Below are 21,356 nucleotides of genomic sequence, written 5' to 3'. Positions count from 1 at the left end.
TCTGGGGGAACAAACCAAGGCAAGAAACAACCCCGGCAAGAGTGTAGATCAAGATCCACGCAACATAAACTGAACAAAGTCCTGTGCACACGTTTTGAATATAGTGGTGTTCTGGAATCAGAACCAAATGTTCATAAGATTGTCCATAAATAAGAGACGAATGTCAACATCATCTTTCCTTGCTGAAAAGTGTTTGTTTCAAAATTGATCAGTACAAGAAGACAAACCAGCCGACACGTGTTTCGTCACCACGTGCGAGGATGTGACTCTTCAGGGCACGTGTGCCGGTGGAATTACATCCGGAAAAACAGCGATGGGAAAACTGTGAGTTAAAAGGACAAACACTGGAGCCTCAGGTAAGGAGACACTAAGTGAAAGCGTAAGGACGGGTACATACAAAACGAGAGACCTGTTCTCTCGTTGCAAAAAACGAAAGCGCTTCACGTATGGTCGATAAGGAGGCCTAACAGTGAAGCCCGCATCCCAGAGATCATTGACAACAGTGATACCTGCATCCCATAGTTCACTATAACAGTGATACCCATATCCGAGAGTTTACTAGAACATTGTTTGACAACAGTGATAAATGCATTGATTAGTGCACTGTTTGATAATAGTATTTGATGCCAGGATTCCAATGTTCACTTTTTGACAACAGCGTTACCTGAATACCAGAGACCATACTACAAATAGTGTAACTTGTGTCCCAGAATGCACTGTTTGATAACTGATACCCGGGTGCCAGATTCCACAGATTGATCATAGTGATACCTGTGTCCCAGAATTAACTGTTTTACAACAGTGATACCTGCATCCCAGAGATCCCTATAACAGTGAACCCACATCCCAGAGTTCATTGTTTGAGAAAAGTGATACCTGCATCCCAATGTTCACTATAACAGTGATACCTGCATCCCAATGTTCACTATAACAGTGATACCTGCATCCCAGAGTTCATTGTTTGAGAAAAGTGATACCTGCATCCCAATGTTCACTATAACAGTGATACCTGCATCCCAATGTTCACTATAACAGTGATACCTGCATCCCAGAGTTCATTGTTTAACAACTGTGATAAATGCATTGATTAGTGCAATGTTTGATAACAGTATTTGTTACCAGCGTTACAATGTTCACTATTTGACAACAGTGATATCTGAATATCAGATCCCATTGTTTGACAATAGTGTAACCTGTATCTCAGAATGCACTGGTTGATAACTGTGATACCAGATTCCACAGATTGACCATAGTGATACCTGTGCTCCAAAACTGACTGTTTGGAAACAGTGATACCCGTATCCGAGAGTTCACTACAATAGTAATACCCTCATCCCAAAGTTCACTATAACAGTGATACCTGCATTCCAGAGTTCATTGTTTAACAACAGTGATACCTGCATCCCAGAGTTCACTATACCAGTGATACCTGAATCCCAGAGTTAATTGACAACAGTAATACCTGCATTCCATAGTTCACTATAACAGTGATACCCACATCACAGAGTTCAATGTTTCACAACAGTGATAAATGCATTGATTAGTGCAATGTTTGATAACAGTATATGATACCATGATTCCAATAGTCACTATTTGACAACAGCGTTACCTGAATACCAGAGCCCATAGTTTGATAATACTGTAACCTGTGTCTCAGAATGCACTTTTTGATAACTGTGATACCAGGGTACCTGATTCCACAGATTGATCATCGTGATACCTGTGTTCCAAATTGAGTATTTGACAACAGTGATACCCGTATGCCAGAGCTCACTATAACAGTGATACCCACATCCCAGAGTTCATTGTTTAACAACAGTGATACCTGTAACACAGAGTTCACTATAACAGTGATACCTGTATCCCAGAGTTCACTAAAACAGTGATACCCACATCCCAGAGTTCATTGTTTAACAACAGTGATACCTGTAACACAGAGTTCACTATAACAGTGATACCTGTATCCCAGGGGAAGCGCCGCTTACAGCGGATAAATCGCATCGCGGTGACAGTGCATCGCTGCTGTTACATCGTGCGCGACATCACATCGCATGCCGTCAGGACGCATGCAAGTACATCGCATTTCCTTCTACATCGTTAAACATTACATCGGAAGACACTTTCTTTGTTGAAGACACTTGTTTATAAGACACTTTTCTTTATTTAAGAACAGATCCGCCCATTAAACATTACATCGGAAGACACTTTTGCGAGCAGAATACCACTTTTGTTTATTTAAGAACAGATCCGGCCTTTTACATTACATCGGAAGACACTTTTGCGAGCAGAATACCACTTTTGCGAGCAGAATACCACTTTTGTTTATTTAAGAACAGATCCGGCCTTTTACATTACATCGGAAGACACTTTTGCGAGCAGAATACCACTTTTGTTTATTTAAGAGACACTTTTGCGAGCAGAATACCACTTTTGTTTATTTAAGAACAGATCCGGCCTTTTACATTACATCGGAAGACACTTTTGCGAGCAGAATACATCGGAAGACACTTTTGCCATATACGACCAGCGGTATTGTGCGCATATGCGCAATTGTGTTTATCAACACAAGAGACTTTGGTGCTCTTCTTAAATAAAGCAATTGATTTGGAAAACAAAGAAATGCAACGCAAATCCGGTCATTTCTTTCAAGATACTAACATCTGATTCAAGCCGGCACTTACAATACGTCAATAAATAAAAAAAAAAATAAAAAAAAAAAATGGGTGGATGGATGTGGGTGGGTGCAATGGGTGGATGGATGTGGGTGGGTGGGATGGGTGTATGGGTGATGGTGGATTAATGGATGAGTGGGTGGGTGGGTGGGATGGGTGGATGGATGTGGGTGGGTGGGATGGGTGGATGAATGGGTGATGGTGGATTAATGGATGGATGGGTGGTGGGATGGCCAGGAGGTCACACAAAAACGAGGGACACAGGCCAGAAGGCCTCACGAAAACGAGGGAAAACAGTGCTAGAACGGCTGTAACAAACGGGAAACACACGTTACATCGGATAGATCACCATCGTCCAGTTACTACCTCAGCTGCCCCTTACAGATGGCCACCTATATTACTGACCCCCATTTCTTAAATTTCTACTACAAATATATGAATGACCCTTCACCCCCGTATAAAGCACTTGGCTTTTAAACCACATTGGATATCTAAAGCAGTGCACGCAAAAACGAGGGAAACGTATGGCTGGGATGCACGGAAAACGAGGGAAACGTATGGCAGGAGGGCACACAAAAACGAGGGACACATAGGCCAGGAGGGCACACAAAAACGAGGGACACATGGGCCAGGATGGCACACAAAAACGAGGGAAACCAGTGCTAGAACGGCTGTAACAAACGGGAAACACACGTTACATCGGATAGATCACCATCGTACAGTTACTACCTCAGCTGCCCCTTACAGATGGCCACCTATATTACTGACCCCCATTTCTTGCACTTCTACTACAAATAGATGGATGCCCCTTCACCCCCATATAAGCGATTGTTTAAAAACAGGAAAACATAGGTCAGAAGTGCACGCTCAAATGATCGCTTCTGATCAGCTTCTCACAAAGATGCTTTTTGGGGAATATTATTTATAGGCAGGTATGGCACGATGAAAACATAGGGCACAAGGGCACTAAAAAACGAAACGAAGTAGAACGAAATAAAACACAAGCCTACTGGACACTTACCGATTTAAAATGCTGTCCACAGGGTAACGGCACAGCCACAAATGGGTGCAGATACGGTGTGCAACACTATATATACAATCTATACTCCCCACCCCTCCACCGACCCATTGGCTGTGTGAAACATCGCGTTGTCATGTCGCGCGATGTCATGTCGCCGATGTGACAAGCGATCCCAGTCTGAGGCCGCATTTGCGTCGCAACGACGTGCGATGCAAAAATGGCCGATGTAAATGCTTTTGCGATGTATTGGCTGCGATGCGAACGCCCGCGAGGACTTTGCATGCGATGGATTGTCATACAACCGTATCCCAGGGTTCACTAAAACAGTGATACCCACATCCCAGAGTTTGTTGTTTGGCAACAGTGATACCTGCACCCCATAATTCACTATAGAAGTGACAGTTATTTATTTTTATTTATTTAAGAAGTTTTATATAGCGCTGGCCAGACCCGGGGGTATCGGAGCGCTTTACATGCAATACAATGCAGGTAATCACAAAGAATAATATGCATCTGTGTGGTCACTATAACAGTAATACCTGCATCCTAGAGTTCATTGTTTGACAAGTAATACATGCATTCATTTGTGCAATGTTTGATAACAGTATTTGATACCAGGATTACAATGTTCACTATTTGACAACAGTGATACCTGAATATCAGATACCATAGTTTGAAAATAGTGTAACCTGTATCTCAGAATGCACTGTTTGATAACTGTGATACCAGATTCCACAGATTGACCATAGTGATAACTGTGCCCCAAAATTGACTGTTTGGCGACGGTGATACCATTATCCCAAAGTTCACTACAACAGTAATACCCACATCACAGAGTTCATTGTTTGACAACAGTGATAAATGCATGGATTAGTGCACTGTTTGATAACAGTATTTGATACTAGGATTCCAATGCTCACTGTTTGACAACAGCGTTACCTGAATACCAGAGACACATCCCACAGTTCACTATAACAGTGATACGAACATCAAAGAGTTCATTGACAACAGTGATACTTGCATCCTAGAGTTCCCTAAACCAGTAATACCTGAATCCCACAACAGTAATACCTGCAGCCCAAAGTTCACTATAACAGTGATACCCACATCCCAGAGTTCATTGTTTGACAACAGTGATAAATGCGTTGATTAGTGCACTGTTTGATAACAGTATTTGATACCAGGATTACAAAGTTCACTATTTGACAACAGCGTTATCTGAATACCAGAGTCTATAGTTTGATAATAGTGTAACTTGTGTCTCAGAATGCACTGTTTGATAATTGTGATGCCTGGGTCCCACATTCCACAGATTCATCATAGGGATACCTGTATCCCAAAATTGACTGTTTGGCAACAGTTTACTCATATCCCAGAGTACAATATAACAGTGATACCCGCATCCCAGAGTTTATTGTTTGACAACAGCGATACCTGTATACCAGAGTTCACTATCACAGTGATACCCGCATCGCAGAGTTTGTTGTTTGACGACAGTGATACCTGCATCCAACAGTTCACTATAACAGTGATACCAGTATCCCAGAGTTCACTATAACAGTGACACCTGTATGCCAGGGTTCACAATAACAGTGAACATGTCGCCCCTTGGAAGATGAAGGTGCTCACTTAATACATGCCTTGCTTTGAGAAGTGCAATTATATGCAGTTTCACAAAAGCCTGTATCCCATTAGGAACTGAAGAACTCATTGTGTGATATGACCTGAATCCCAACAAGAACTGCAGATATTTCCTGTCTGACATGACCTGAATCCCACCAAGAACTGCAGATATTCCCTGTCTGACATTACCTGAATCTCAACAAGAACTTCAGTATTCATAGTGACAACAGTTATATCTTGTGCAGATGTTGGCAATACCTGCATTTCTCTGCAAAGGGGAGGCACTAGCTGTTGGCAATAGTACTGTTATATTCCCGAGTTAGGCCCATGTATTGAAGCAGCTTATTTCTTACATTGTCCTCACAAATAACATATCCAGCTGTGACTATTTGCACACATTTGCACGCACGACCATGTAGGATTTGTTTCTCTTAAACTAAACTTGTTTTCACATCTAGATTCACACATTTTCACAACTCCCTGAACATCATGTACCAGGTCTTGTTTCACACTACATACAAATGTTTTTGGAAATGATCTTCATCCACAGGGCGACAGGGCCATCTACATATCTACAACATCACTAATCTAGGCGCACATTGCAAGGCTGCTTTTTGTTATAAAAGATGAGCATCCCTATAAATTAGTAGTGGAGGCACTTCCGCTGTCACCAAAGGTCCTTGCATGCTGAGAAATTACGACGCAGCGGTCTGACATCTCTTGAGGTATATCCAGTTAATGCCAAGATGTGGTCCTTCACTCTATCCCATCAAGTAATGGGGTTGGTTCGTCCTTTGGGGGGTTTCTTGGCTCTACACCTACACACACTCTAGGTACACCTGGAGTAGGGATCGCATAGCAGGAGTACGCAAGATTACTGCCTTGTTTATATGCATGCATATAGACATTGTTTAGCAGCAGGTTAGAACTATATCTACTATTTACGCTTTTGGTGCTTGTAATCATGTTTTTGTGCTTCTGCACACGTATTTTATGCAAGAATAATGTTGGTTCAATAAATATTATTAAAAAACGTCCCACTGTGCATTCTCTGTATAATTCTTTGAGAATAAGTAAGCATGGGTGACTGAGCGAAAGGTTCTGTACTGATTCCACAATCCCTGAGGGGTCGGTTTTGTTATGTTCCGTGGTTGCCAGAAAACCATTCTCTCCTTGGTAAGGTTGGGGGGCTTATAGTTGCGATGTGAGCTAGCTGGTCTGTAGGCCATCATATCCTGCTGGGCTGTCTGGAATCCGTCGTGATACCAAGAACCTAGTTTATGTTGTCCAAACAATGCACAAATCCTACAGATTGGTAGGAACTACACTACAGTACATCTTTAGTCGAAGGATAAGTGTCCTGTGTTGACACTCTTATCAGTTTGTAAGACACCATGGTTTGGAGAGATTTGCATCTCTCTGACAAATGCAGTCACTCACTGTTGACATGTCTCTGCCTCCATCATCCATTCATGGCTACACCTGTATTGGTCTTAGAAGTATAGGGACTCAAAACAACATTGCTGCAACCCATAAAAAGGAAACCGACAATTCTCCTGGTTGGCATTCAGACATTCGCATATTTTGCTCACTTCTAAAAAGGCAACCTGACACAATACCATGTAGGGGACATCCTCTACACCTGTTCCTCAGCAGGGCTGTCCAAATACAGGGCAAGGTGGACATGTTGGAATATGGACGGACAAGGACTTGACTTGACTGATGCCACATACTAAGAACATAGCTAAATCTGGACTTTTCAATACTACGATAGCCTCTTTCGCAATCGGCCCAAGAAAGCTTCTGAGAAGCTCAAACATGGATGCACTTTCAGTTGGGGTAATATAAACAAGGGCAACTCAGTATGTTGACTGGTAACATGAGTTGAAGCACATAAAAGTAATTATGATTCGCTAGGGACTCATTTTAGTACCAAATTTGCAACTGAAACAGCTTCTCACTGCTGACTCCTGCTGCCATGAATAAAGGGCAGCTAGGGTGATTTTTGGGCTAATTCCTGGCCCATTCCATAGTTTTCCTGTCGTTACCTATTTCTGCTCCTTCTGTGCTTTCTCTGCCTCAATCCTTGATGTAGGCTTTTTATTTATAATCTATTGCGAGAGTTTTATAAAGCACGAACATGACACAAGGGAATCAGAGCGCTGTACAGAGAAACAGTGTAACCTGTTACATTGCAAGAACTATATATATTGCCTACTGGCGCTCGCCAGTAGGTAGTTATAGTTAGGGCCTTTTATCCATAGGAAAATCGTAACATTCTTTTCCCAATAACTTTGGCGGCGGTTGACGAATCTTCGCAAAATTTTCAAAACTCGAGGCCTCTCCGGTCAGCTCCTATCTTGAAAGTTTCGGGGTGATTCGGCAAGCGGGGGCAGAGAAAAAAGGTGGGTCCCAAAATGTGTTTTCTCCATGTTAATTCCCATAGGAAACTTTAGACACGGCTACAGCCCGAACTGCTGAACGGATTTACACCAAATTTGGCAAAAAGGTAGCCCTTGGTTCAGAAAGAACTCTTTTTGTTAAATGATGGAAATCTGTTCAGTAGTTCCTGAGAAATTTGAAAAAGAAAAAAATATCGATATCTGAGTGGAGCCTAACCACACATGTCATTGTGAGATCTGATTGGCTGTCAGCACTTCATCCTGGAATTGGTGGCAGCCATCTTGGGACCAATATACATGATAGTACCCCATTGAAATGCATTGTAGTTAATCAAAAATTTTGAGGGTTACCAAAAGGAGAACTATAAAGGGTGATAACAGAATTTAGTTACATTAGAATTAATTTGTTGATGGTACCATACTAATTTCAGGAATTGTGGCGTGTTCTAAGGTGATTTTACCCTGTAAAAAACCTTCTGCTGGGATATCATGAATCATGTTTGAGAGAAAACTATTTTCACTTGCTTATCCCATAGAGTTTTGGAAGGTGCTCCAGAAGCTAAAATGAGAGCATATTTTCTGTAAATTCACATTATCTTTCTCAGTCATGTGAGAATGAAGTCTGACATTCTCAGTAAATCATGTACATCCAACAAGGACAGAGACTGACAGTTGATTCCTTTGTGTTCTACTGCAGCTTCCCAGAGTGTTCTAAAGAACAACTAGAGCGCTAACAGCCTTACTTATTGACAAAATTATGGCACACCTGAAGCCATCTTGATTGGAATAAACTGGTAACAGTTAAAACATTTATTTTAAAAAGGAACAAAATGATGGGGTTGATTTTGTCATAGAAATTATGGTTAGTGATGTAGAAAGAAACATTAGGACATGTTTAAAGTGTGATCTCAAATATCTTCCTTTTATATTTCAACAGGAGCAGCGTGTCAGTTGATGCCTTTGTGTTCCACTGCAGCTTCCCAGAGTGTTCTAAAGAACAACTAGAGAGCTAACAGTCTTACTTATGACAAAATTATGGCACACCTGAAGCCATCTTGATTGGAATAAACTGGTAACACTTAACACATTTAATTTAAAAAGGAACAAAATGAGGGAGTTGCCATAGAAATTATGGTTAGTGCTGCAGAAAGAAAACTTAGGGCATGTTTTAAGTGAGATCTCAAATCCTCTTCTATTTCATTAGAACATTCTGACATGCAGACTGAAACAATAACTTTCAATACCAGCAGTAGACTTCCAGGTAACTCCCTGGTGAGCAGTAGCTTTACTACAGTGATCTAATGAACAACTAGAGTGCTAACATTTTGAATTTATGGCAAATGTGTGACACATCTGAATGCCTCTTGATGTAATCAAAGTAAAAACTGAAAGCATTTACTACTGAGGAGACTGCAGTAAATGAGGAAATTAGGAGACTTCATAACAAATAAGTCTCCCAAGATGGCCACCAGAGACAAATGTGCCAAATGTAGTACACATATCACCCAGATGTAGCCCACATATAGCCCAATGACAGAAGAGTGCAAAACACTTTTTATTTTTAGTTTTTCTACAGTTTTATATAGTGCGGACTGGTCAGGTATTGGAGCGTTACATCTTACTTGGACCCCTTATTGCGTATTTTGCATGAAGTACATGAGATTGATCTTGCGAAACATTGAACTTTACGATTCTGTCAACCTGAAGTTGCTCTGAACCGGGCTTTGTAACACCCATTTTTACCTACTGGTTTTAATGAATTCTCACTGTATTGTGTTAGGAAAGAGGATTTACTGTTTTATGTACCCTTTTATGATCTATCTTTCTAAATCAGATCGAATAAAGTTTAATTAATTCTTTGGCAGGACGGAGGCGAGGATTATGCATATCTTTCCTCACTTTATTGCATAGCAGTTCAAAGAAAACGTAACACAACAATCATTAAACAAAAGACTACACAACACGAACCAAAAGGGGGGTAGTCTCCAAGGCAACTATAGTCCAATCATATCACAGTGCATTGTATATAATATCGTGACATCCCTTCCGCTTCCTCTTTCTTCACTGCTCATCAGTTAAGTGCATTCCTTACATTCTTGGCTTAATCTGATGTTGTTGCTGTTTGTATAGTGGTTTCTTGTGCACGTTATAAGCATTATTGCCTTGGTATTGTTTCAAATTCCCAGCGCAGCAGGATTTTGCTCAAGCGCGTTCTCCCTCTCACAGTTTCTCCTGCTGTGCGCTCTGCGCGCGGTGAGAACCTATCAGGCACGTCTGGTCCGAGCGAGGCAGCTCCGTCGAGTGCTCCCGCTGGTCTTTACGTGCGTTTAGGTATCCGGTCACTCCTTTAGTGTCCGGTTGATTCCCGACCAACCCTCGCCTAATTTTGACACTGCTACGCGGTGATTTCCCCACACGGCCACGTTAGTGACCAGCGCCACCAATTGGTATTGTGCCTAAGGGTGGGCGTAAAATCCGTCTCGCAGGCGAATTTGCGGATTTTCCACGATTTCGCGATCCGCGAATCTCGCGAAATTGCGGTAAAATCCGCGAATCAGCAGGGATGAATTTTCAGCCAAGCAAGGGTTACAGCAGCAGGTGCAAAAGTTGAACCTAATTTCTTTCTAACCTTTTACAAAAGGGTTACAAACAAATTAACTTCAACTTGGACACCTGCTGCTAATTGCTTCCTGGCGCCTTGTTGTCTACTTGCAAATATTCTCTGACCCTTGAAGCAGGGTCAGAGAATAGTTACAAGTAGGCAACGAGGCACCTGTCCAAGGAATTAAACCTCATCAGGAAGCACTTACAGATATAAAAAACAGGAAGAAGGCAGAGGATGGCAAATACACCCATTTTGAGTTGTCAGGAGGGGTTAAACTAAAAGAGACCTTTACAGCACAATTTTCATATGCATTTTGCTAAAAATAAAAAGCTGTATGTTCTGTAGGGGCAACTCAGGAATCTGGCCCTTCAGAGATCTGGCCTCTCCTTCTTTCTCTCGTTCTCTCTCTCCCTCTCTCTTTCCCTCTCTTCCTCTCTCTTTCTATCTATCTAGCTATCTATCTCTCTCTCCCTCTCCCATAAACGACTGCATGGGTAACTTTGCTATGCAAGCGGCTCGCGAAGACGCAAAAAGCCCAGCGAACACGCAAAAAACCCCGCGAACACGCCAAAAAACAAAAATCCGCAAATTCGCACAAATTCGCAAATTTTGCGGATCGCGAATTTGCAAATCCGCAAATTCGCGGATCGCGAATTCGCAAAATTCGCCCATGCTTAATTGTGCCTCAGTCTATTCTTATAACAGCTTCGGGAAAAGCCCAGCTGTTGGAACACCAGCGAGGGGGCTGCCTTAAGGATTTTAAGGGTCTTTGTTCTGTGCTCACACCCTCTGCTATCATGTCTTCTCCAGAAGACCATTTTTACTCCTCCTACCAGGAAGTGGAGGAGGAATGGCCCCCCAACTTCTCCCTCCAGCAGTGGATTAAGCCCTCTCACTGGCTATTTCTAGGGCGCTGGTTCCTCTTAGGGATCAGGATGATAAGATGGCGAAAAGCATCCCTGGGGTGTTCAGTGACCCAGATCTGGTGGTCGCGGGTCCCAGTAGCTCCCAGATGGGGAATAAAAGGGCTGTTAAGCATAACGCAGGAAACTTGAAAGGATTTGATAAACTTACAAGGACCTTCCTCAAGAGTGCGCGAACGCTAAAACATGCACCCTGCTGGGAGGAGCAGGAGCCCGGAGAAAATTGCGACGCTGTCACCACTATTATAGACCCGATGGTAGGTTTCCCTTAGAGAGAAAGGGTGTATCAGATGACTATTTCTCCTCTGATAAGGATAAGGACTTGGGGTGTCCCTGGCATCCAGAGTCCCACTCCTCTCAGTCCCCGGTTGGGGACGGGGTCCGCTTGGACATGTTTGAGCCTACCCAAATTTACCATCCTAGGTCGACGCCAAAGTGGCAGAGTATGTGGTGGGGGAAATCCATCAACCCCTTGAAAGGGAGGTCAGGAATAAGGGGAGGGGAGAATGCCCCTAAACCCTAAAACACTACCCAAGCAAAACCCCCTTCACTACACAAACACCACTGCACTGCCTTGAACCCTAAAAGACTACCCCCAGCATGACCCCCTACACTACACAAACACCACTGCACTACCCAAAACCCTAAAACACTACCCCCAGCACGACCCCCTTCACTACCCAAACACAACTGCACTACCCTAAACCTAAAAACACTACCCCAGCACAACCCCCTACACCACCCAAACATCACTGCACAACCTTAAACCCTAAAATACGAACCCCTACACTACACAAACACCACTGTACTACCCTAAACCCTAAACCACTACCCCTACACAAACACCACTGCACTACCATAAACCCTAAAACACTACCCCCAGCACAACCCCCTACACTGCACAAACACCACTGCACTACCATAAACGCTAAAACACTACCCCCAGCACAACCGCCTACACTGCACAAACACCACTGCACTATCCTAAACCCTAAAACACTACCCCCAACACGACCCCCTACACTACCCAAACACCACTGCACTACCCTAAACCCTAAATCTACCCCCAGCACGACCCCTACACTACACAAACACCACTGCACTACCCTAAACCATAAAAAACTATCCCCAGCACAACCCCCTACACTACACAAACACCACTGCACTACCCTAAACCCTAAAACACTACCACCAGCATGACCCCTACACTACACAAACACCACTGCACTACCCTAAACCATAAAACACTATCCCCAGCACAACCCCTCACACAACACAAACACCATTGCACTACCCTAAACCCTAAAACACTACCACCAGCATGACCCCCTACACTACACAAATACCACTGCACTACCCTAAACAATAAAACACTGCCCCCAGCATGACCCCCTTCACTACCCAAACACAACTGCACTACCCTAAACCCCAAAACACTACCTCCAGCACAACCCCCTACACTAGCCAAACATCACTGCGCAACCCTAAGCCCTAAAACACGAACCCCTACACTACACAAACACCACTGCACTACCCTAAACCCTAAACCACTACCCCCTACACTTCACAAACACCACTGCACTACCCTAATCCCTAAAACACTACCCCAGCACTACCCCCTACGCAACCCAAACGCCACTGTACTACCATAAACCCTAAAACACTACCCCAGCACAACCCCCTACACTGCACAAACACCACTGCACTATCCTAAACCGTAAAACACTACCCCCAGCACGACCCCCTACAATACCCAAACACCACTGCACTACCCTAAACCCTAAATCTACCCCCAGCACGACCCCTACACTACACAAACACCCCTGCACTACCCTAAACCATAAAACACTATCCCCAGCACAACCCCCTACACTACATAAACACCACTGCACTACCCTAAACCCTAAAATACTACCACCAGCATGACCCCCTACACTACTCAAACACCACTGCACTACCCTAAACCCTAAAACACTACCCCAGCACGACCCCCTAACTACCCATACAGCACTGCAATACCCTAAACCCTAAAACACTACCCCCAGCATGACCCCCTACACTACTGCACTACCCTAAACCCTAAAACACTACCCCCAGCACGTCCCCCTATACTACCCAAACACCACTGCACTACCCTAAACCCTAAAACACTACCCCCAACACGAACTCCTACACTACCCAAACACCACTGTGTTGTAAACCATTTTAGGACACTATTGTAAATGTCCCGATTCATGCCCTTATATAGGTATAAACAACTATGTCCTATATAGGCATAAGAATCATAACCATATTTAGACATAGCTCATGCAGTCCAAATACGGCAGGGCTACTTCCACTAGTTTCAAAAATCTACAACGATTTCTTGGAAAACTCAGCTTCAGCAGCTAGGGACTTTTCCTTGCTCGAGAACTGACTTGTCCAAGAACTCATTGAGTTTTCAAAGAACTTCTTTGATGACATTATTATGTCCACCTTCACGTCAAACTCGGCAACTTCAAGGTATAAATATGCCCACACTTGCCTTAGCAAACACACAGTGGTATGGAGCAGTTCGACTCTCTACTTGCCCGACGCATCCTGCTACAGCAAGTGCCGAAGGAAGCAGACCCTCCAGCAGACGCACTGAGAGAGACGCTGTCTTTTCTCCTGCCGAGAAATCCAGCCCCAGTGTTTCCAAGCTACCCTTGCAGGTTGTTGGGAAATCGAGGCCCGAGACTGGCCTTCTCCATTCTAAACTAAGGTACGGAGCTGATTGGACCCTAAGAGAAATCTTGGACAGATTCTTAGCAAAACAATACTAAATTTATGCTACACCTCACTTACTTCTTCCCTCGTACTAAGCTTAGGTTAGGTACACTGAGGTAGGCGTATTGTAGAAGCACCAGGTGAGTACTTTTAGCCTCTGTTATTTGTGTATGTATTTATCTATAGTTTAGGAACCATACAATGCTCTTACAGTATTGTTTTATTCTACTTTTTATACTGTATGCGTTATATTGTACAACAAGTTTTACGATTGTAGCAGTTCATTTCTTATGCTTGAGAAAGAAGACTATTCAATAAATACCTTTTATTGAAATTGCCCGTCTCTCTATTTCTCTGCACCTCTGGTGAAACGAAGCATGCACGATTGACTGGGGTGAAATATATATCATTGTTTCAACGACTTTGAATATCAGTTTTATCTTGGGGACATAAAGGTGTCCATGTTTATGCGGTTGTCAGAAACAAATTCCTTCTTGTTCATTCGAGAAAGTTTCTAGTGACCTCTGAGCTAGCTGGAATTCACAATTAAGGCTAGTATATTCGATAGAGAACTAGTCGACCTAAGTCCTACGTCTAATCTATAGGATATATTATTCCAATGCGCAGAGCCTATTGGGAATATAGGAACTACACTACAACAGCACTACCCTAAACCCTAGAAAAGAACCCCACACCCCATGCCCAATCCCCCTTACCTCTCACTCCTCGTGGTTCCTCTCTCCTCATGGTTCCTGCTTCACGTCGTCTCTGAGGGGCGGTGCACATTGTTGTGAGGAAACGGAACAGCCTCTGTTTCCTTACAATGATGTGTTTTCTAGAACGCATGGTCATTTACCATACATGCCTATACAACAAAATTAGTTATAAAGGCATACGTGGTAAATGACCATGCGTTCTAAAAAAATGCGTAGTATTGACTTTGCGATGTACAACGGATGTGTGGTAATACATGCGTTGTAATGGTATCGCAAAGTGAAAAAGTCGTTGTAACGGCTGTTTACCGATCAAAGCTGGCCCCTGTTCTTCAGTGAGACGTTTATTTGATTAATTAGGAGGAAGGAATGTTACTCACCAACCAATGCAGCCACTTACACACAAGTGAGAGACTGATACAGATATTTACATATTTAAACATTACTCACTAACCCATGTTTTCCCTAAGATACACTTAATCAGTCAGTTATACAATCAATTTTACAAACAAAAAATCATCAATTTAGACACTTATATACCCATTTATTATTCCATCGACCTTGAGATGTACACATATAAAACATATTTAATTTTCAGAAGAACACATTCATTGGATGATGTCATCAGTGATGACATTTGAGATGTCATCAGTGATGTCATGAGTGATGTCACTGACCATGTCATGAGTGATGTAATATGTGACGTCATCAGCAGTGCATTGCGGGTGCGCAAGTTATAGTTAGCTGAACTAACCATAACGGGGGAATTTCTATGGTTTTGTACGAGTGAAATGTCCAACTAACTATAACGCCCCTGAAACCTATGTTTTTTTTTAGTGATTTTCTAAGGTTTTTTAAATGCTAATTTCTAACTATAATGTGCCTGAAACCTATGGTTTCTTCAGTGAATATATATGTGTGTGTGTGTATATATATATATATATATATATATATATATATATATATATCAAAAAAAGCTCACGCGCTGCTTCTGCGACGCAAACCAAGCCACACCAGCAATTCTCTTCAAGATGCTTTTATTTAAAAAGATTCCAGGCATAACACGTTTCGAGTCCCATGACTCTTTGTCAAATGCCAGTTGCTTCAGCATCAGAGGGTTCATTAGAGATTTTAAAAAACGTAGCTTTTTAAACACTGAAGAGGGACCAAGTCCAAAATTACTCCAGATTAAAGGGACAGTTTAATCGCCACTCTTAGATGTTTCAAACATTTCATTACAGTTCGAAATGCAAAGATGAGTACTTGTAAGTGTTTTCATGGTTATTAGTAACCCACAAATTATACGTTTTCAGTGTTTTCTTTGCATTAATGTCTCGAGGTATTTCCTTTAAATGTAAAGGGACTTCAGTTCCCAGAGTGCTCTTTCTCTGTCCTCAATCCATATTCACTGGATTTCAGTGTCGATGATGGCAAAGCCCTACTTTTCACAGCGTGAGCCCAGTGCTATCAAGCATTAACACGGACATTTCCATACCTCGGCCACGATGTGTAGGTACAGCCTTACGACCGCTGATGCTGCTGTAATCTTTTCTGGGACATTGAGTATTGCCGTGCTTCAGACAATTCTTCTGCATACCCTGGCTGCTGCAAAATTCCATTCTCTTCATCGAGGTGGGCCACACACAGTGGCCTCTTCCATCAAGTTCACATCCTGTAATTTTCACAGCCGGGGGGCACCCTTTAGATAAGCTCCACGCTTCTGTCACTCGATACTGACAAGAGAGCACCTCTCCCTCGTGGGTAATGGGCCCGGTCCTGAAGTGTGTCAGACACTTCTGTAACACCAAAAAAAGCTCACGCGCTGCTTCTGCGACGCAAACCAAGCCTCACCAGCAATTCTCTTCAAGATGCTTTTATTTAAAAAGATTCCAGGCATAACGCGTTTCGAGTCCCATGACTCTTTGTCAAATGCCAGTTGCTTCAGCATCAGAGGGTTCGTTAGAGATTTAAAAAAACGTAGCTTTTTAAACACTGAAGAGGGACCAAGTCCAAAATTACTCCAGATTAAACGGACAGTTTAATCGCCACTCTTAGATGTTTCAAACATTTCATTACAGTTCGAAATGCAAAGATGAGTACTTGTAAGTGTTTTCATGGTTATTAGTAACCCACAAATTATACGTTTTCAGTGTTTTCTTTGCATTAATGTCTCGAGGTATTTCCTTTAAATGTAAAGGGACTTCAGTTCCCAGAGTGCTCTTTCTCTGTCCTCAATCCATATTCACTGGATTTCAGTGTCGATGATGGCAAAGCCCTACTTTTCACAGCGTGAGCCCAGTGCTATCAAGCATTAACACGGACATTTCCATACCTCGGCCACGATGTGTAGGTACAGCCTTACGACTGCTGATGCTGCTGTAATCTTTTCTGGGACATTGAGTATTGCTGTGCTTCAGACAATTCTTCCGCATACCCTGGCTGCTGCAAAATTCCATTCTCTTCATCAAGGTGGGCCACACACAGCGGCCTCTTCCATCAAGTTCACATCCTGTAATTTTCACAGCCGGGGGGCACCCTTTAGATAAGCTACACGCTTCTGTCACTCGATACTGACAAGAGAGCACCTCTCCCTCGTGGGTCGTGGGCCCGGTCCTGAAGTGTGTCAGACACTTCTGTAACACCAAAAAAAGCTCACGCGCTGCTTCTGCGACGCAAACCAAGCCACACCAGCAATTCTCTTCAAGATGCTTTTATTTAAAAAGATTCCAGGCATAACGCGTTTCGAGTCCCATGACTCTTTGTCAAATGCCAGTTGCTTCAGCATCAGAGGGTTCGTTAGAGATTTAAAAAAACGTAGCTTTTTAAACACTGAAGAGGGACCAAGTCCAAAATTACTCCAGATTAAAGGGACAGTTTAATCGCCACTCTTAGATAATTCAAACATTTCATTACAGTTCGAAATGCAAAGATGAGTACTTGTAAGTGTTTTCATGGTTATTAGTAACCCACAAATTATACGTTTCAAAAGGGGGTGGGGTCGCACACCACTCACTCACCAGTGGGATCGCCCCTAAGGACTATGGTCAGTGTAGTTTTGTATTCTGCGATGTATCTTTCTTCGCCATCCCTGGACACGTGTTTCGGGGTATTTACCCCTCATCAGCAGGGAATAGGCCATCTTCTTATCTTCTGGGGTTGCCGGTGGCTGCCAAATATTGCCAGGTCTAGTACCACACAGGCGCGCGGGTGCGGGGTCCCAGGCTCGTCAGCCCGCTTAAACATTTCAAAAGGGGGTGGGGTCGCACACCACTCACTCACCAGTGGGATCGCCCCTAAGGACTATGGTCAGTGTAGTTTTGTATTCTGCGATGTATCTTTCTTCGCCATCCCTGGACACGTGTTTCGGGGTATTTACCCCTCATCAGCAGGGAATAGGCCATCTTCTTATCTTCTGGGGTTGCCGGTGGCTGACAAATATTGCCAGGTCTAGTACCACACAGGCGCGCGGGTGCGGGGTCCCAGGCTCGTCAGCCCGCTTAAACATTTCAAAAGGGGGTGGGGTCGCACACCACTCACTCACCAGTGGGATCGCCCCTAAGGACTATGGTCAGTGTAGTTTTGTATTCTGCGATGTATCTTTCTTCGCCATCCCTGGACACGTGTTTCGGGGTATTTACCCCTCATCAGCAGGGAATAGGCCATCTTCTTATCTTCTGGGGTTGCCGGTGGCTGCCAAATATTGCCAGGTCTAGTACCACACAGGCGCGCGGGTGCGGGGTCCCAGGCTCGTCAGCCCGCTTAAACATTTCAAAAGGGGGTGGGGTCGCACACCACTCACTCACCAGTGGGATCGCCCCTAAGGACTATGGTCAGTGTAGTTTTGTATTCCGCGATGTATCTTTCTTCGCCATCCCTGGACACGTGTTTCGGGGTATTTACCCCTCATCAGCAGGGAATAGGCCATCTTCTTATCTTCTGGGGTTGCCGGTGGCTGCCAAATATTGCCAGGTCTAGTACCACACAGGCGCGCGGGTGCGGGGTCCCAGGCTCGTCAGCCCGCTTAAACATTTCAAAAGGGGGTGGGGTCGCACACCACTCACTCACCAGTGGGATCGCCCCTAAGGACTATGGTCAGTGTAGTTTTGTATTCTGCGATGTATCTTTCTTCGCCATCCCTGGACACGTGTTTCGGGGTATTTACCCCTCATCAGCAGGGAATAGGCCATCTTCTTATCTTCTGGGGTTGCCGATGGCTGCCAAATATTGCCAGGTCTAGTACCACACAGGCGCGCGGGTGCGGGGTCCCAGGCTCGTCAGCCCGCTTAAACATTTCAAAAGGGGGTGGGGTCGCACACCACTCACTCACCAGTGGGATCGCCCCTAAGGACTATGGTCAGTGTAGTTTTGTATTCTGCGATGTATCTTTCTTCGCCATCCCTGGACACGTGTTTCGGGGTATTTACCCCTCATCAGCAGGGAATAGGCCATCTTCTTATCTTCTGGGGTTGCCGGTGGCTGCCAAATATTGCCAGGTCTAGTACCACACAGGCGCGCGGGTGCGGGGTCCCAGGCTCGTCAGCCCGCTTAAACATTTCAAAAGGGGGTGGGGTCGCACACCACTCACTCACCAGTGGGATCGCCCCTAAGGACTATGGTCAGTGTAGTTTTGTATTCTGCGATGTATCTTTCTTCGCCATCCCTGGACACGTGTTTCGGGGTATTTACCCCTCATCAGCAGGGAATAGGCCATCTTCTTATCTTCTGGGGTTGCCGGTGGCTGCCAAATATTGCCAGGTCTAGTACCACACAGGCGCGCGGGTGCGGGGTCCCAGGCTCGTCAGCCCGCTTAAACATTTCAAAAGGGGGTGGGGTCGCACACCACTCACTCACCAGTGGGATCGCCCCTAAGGACTATGGTCAGTGTAGTTTTGTATTCTGCGATGTATCTTTCTTTGCCATCCCTGGACACGTGTTTCGGGGTATTTACCCCTCATCAGCAGGGAATAGGCCATCTTCTTATCTTCTGGGGTTGCCGGTGGCTGCCAAATATTGCCAGGTCTAGTACCACACAGGCGCGCGGGTGCGGGGTCCCAGGCTCGTCAGCCCGCTTAAACATTTCAAAAGGGGGTGGGGTCGCACACCACTCACTCACCAGTGGGATCGCCCCTAAGGACTATGGTCAGTGTAGTTTTGTATTCTGCGATGTATCTTTCTTCGCCATCCCTGGACACGTGTTTCGGGGTATTTACCCCTCATCAGCAGGGAATAGGCCATCTTCTTATCTTCTGGGGTTGCCGGTGGCTGCCAAATATTGCCAGGTCTAGTACCACACAGGCGCGCGGGTGCGGGGTCCCAGGCTCGTCAGCCCGCTTAAACATTTCAAAAGGGGGTGGGGTCGCACACCACTCACTCACCAGTGGGATCGCCCCTAAGGACTATGGTCAGTGTAGTTTTGTATTCTGCGATGTATCTTTCTTCGCCATCCCTGGACACGTGTTTCGGGGTATTTACCCCTCATCAGCAGGGAATAGGCCATCTTCTTATCTTCTGGGGTTGCCGGTGGCTGCCAAATATTGCCAGGTCTAGTACCACACAGGCGCGCAGGTGCGGGGTCCCAGGCTCGTCAGCCCGCTTAAACATTTCAAAAGGGGGTGGGGTCGCACACCACTCACTCACCAGTGGGATCGCCCCTAAGGACTATGGTCAGTGTAGTTTTGTATTCTGCGATGTATCTTTCTTCGCCATCCCTGGACACGTGTTTCGGGGTATTTACCCCTCATCAGCAGGGAATAGGCCATCTTCTTATCTTCTGGGGTTGCCGGTGGCTGCCAAATATTGCCAGGTCTAGTACCACACAGGCGCGCGGGTGCGGGGTCCCAGGCTCGTCAGCCCGCTTAAACATTTCAAAAGGGGGTGGGGTCGCACACCACTCACTCACCAGTGGGATCGCCCCTAAGGACTATGGTCAGTGTAGTTTTGTATTCTGCGATGTATCTTTCTTCGCCATCCCTGGACACGTGTTTCGGGGTATTTACCCCTCATCAGCAGGGAATAGGCCATCTTCTTATCTTCTGGGGTTGCCGGTGGCTGCCAAATATTGCCAGGTCTAGTACCACACAGGCGCGCGGGTGCGGGGTCCCAGGCTCGTCAGCCCGCTTAAACATTTCAAAAGGGGGTGGGGTCGCACACCACTCACTCACCAGTGGGATCACCCCTAAGGACTATGGTCAGTGTAGTTTTGTATTCTGCGATGTATCTTTCTTTGCCATCCCTGGACACGTGTTTCGGGGTATTTACCCCTCATCAGCAGGGAATAGGCCATCTTCTTATCTTCTGGGGTTGCCGGTGGCTGCCAAATATTGCCAGGTCTAGTACCACACAGGCGCGCGGGTGCGGGGTCCCAGGCTCGTCAGCCCGCTTAAACATTTCAAAAGGGGGTGGGGTCGCACACCACTCACTCACCAGTGGGATCGCCCCTAAGGACTATGGTCAGTGTAGTTTTGTATTCTGCGATGTATCTTTCTTCGCCATCCCTGGACACGTGTTTCGGGGTATTTACCCCTCATCAGCAGGGAATAGGCCATCTTCTTATCTTCTGGGGTTGCCGGTGGCTGCCAAATATTGCCAGGTCTAGTACCACACAGGCGCGCGGGTGCGGGGTCCCAGGCTCGTCAGCCCGCTTAAACAT

Source organism: Lissotriton vulgaris, chromosome 6 (assembly GCF_964263255.1).
Source record: "Lissotriton vulgaris chromosome 6, aLisVul1.2, whole genome shotgun sequence".
In the NCBI taxonomy this organism is placed as follows: Eukaryota; Metazoa; Chordata; class Amphibia; order Caudata; family Salamandridae; genus Lissotriton; species Lissotriton vulgaris.
The sequence above is the reverse complement of the archived record's forward strand: the minus strand, read 5'-3'. Positions refer to the sequence as shown.